The sequence below is a fragment of the Oryzias melastigma genome, linkage group LG16 (assembly GCF_002922805.2).
Source record: "Oryzias melastigma strain HK-1 linkage group LG16, ASM292280v2, whole genome shotgun sequence".
NCBI lineage: Eukaryota > Metazoa > Chordata > Actinopteri > Beloniformes > Adrianichthyidae > Oryzias > Oryzias melastigma.
This window is the reverse complement of record NC_050527.1, coordinates 4,348,732-4,349,933: the sequence shown is the minus strand read 5'-3', so window position 1 is coordinate 4,349,933 and position 1,202 is coordinate 4,348,732. Positions and strand designations below refer to the sequence as shown.

Sequence of the window (1,202 nt, the reverse complement as noted above, 5' to 3'; positions counted from 1 at the left end):
AAAAAAAAAAAAGTCAAATTTTAACAAAAATCATTTTGAAATTCTTTTTTTCTTAAAAATTTCAAAAAGAAATCTTTAAATAAAAAAAAATGTCTTTAAATTCTCAATATTTTTCTTCAAATTTTCATTTTTTTTCTCTCAAATTTGCAATCCATTTATTGTTCACTTTAAGCAGATCCTGGTTTAACCCCATACTCCCCGCTCTGAGCTGTCAACAACGGGGGGAAGGGGGTGGGGTTTCACTAGATCACTGGTCCCGCCCACAATTCTGAGGTGAATTTCTAATGAACTCTTGCCAGTCTGCAGAAACCATAGAAATAAAAACTAAAACTTTTTCACTTAAAGAGCATAATCACAATTAAAAAGAACACTAGGAACACTGAAAAACAATCAAAATACGATTGAGTTGGCCTGTAAATTATAACATAACAAAAATACTGTAAACGGTCACTATTTTTAAAAACTCACAGGTGAATTTTTTTTTTGCTATGTTTGTATTTTTAAGTATGTTTGTCCATCAACTTCTAAGTAAAGCAAAAATATATTTAGTGGATCATTTTATTCTGTTAACTTCACAGTTTCATTTAGAATAAATTTCTTATTTTTCTACAGGGAATCTTTAACCAACTGATAAATCTGTCAACCTAAAGAACATACAAAACAAATCCTTTTAGTGATGTTCTCATGATGTAGGAATTTTGAAAATGTATGTTTTACCATAACTATTGACTTAAAAATGAAATATTTGAGATAAAAAGCAAAAATGTTTTCCACTCTCAGAAAAAGCCTGAGGCCTTTCAGGTTCTAAACTCTCCTGTTCTCCATCCAGGAACCTCTAAAGCTCTGACAGGTGAGGAGCAGCTCCCAGAAAACTTCACACCTGAGTCTAAAGTTCAGGTTTGAAATGCAGAACTTCAGAATCAAACCGAGCAGAAAGAAGAACCACTGACCTGAAGTCCACCGCAGAACTGCATCCAGAACCACTGACCCGCGGCCTCACCTGGACCCAATTACCTTTAATGAGCTCTCAGCAGCAGGTGGAGCGAACATGTGATCAGCTGGGATTACAACCAATGCATCTGAAGCAAGCCAACTTTTTTTAATGGCAAGGCATGTTTATTTGTATAGCACATTTCATGTACAGAGACAATTCAAAGAGCTTTACATAAAACATTAAAAGAAACAATCAAAAGAAATAGTAA

General features: G+C 33.9%; 1 long non-coding RNA gene across 1 annotated transcript in view; it reads right to left on the bottom strand.

The window, feature by feature from the left end:
• LOC118599843 overlaps nucleotides 1–981 on the bottom strand; it is a 2,257-nt gene extending 1,276 nt beyond the window's left edge. The window contains exon 1 of the long non-coding RNA XR_004949352.1: nucleotides 951–981. This is a non-coding gene — a long non-coding RNA (uncharacterized LOC118599843). The remainder of the gene's footprint in view (nucleotides 1–950) is intronic.
• Between the last annotated feature and the right edge of the window lie 221 nt (nucleotides 982–1,202).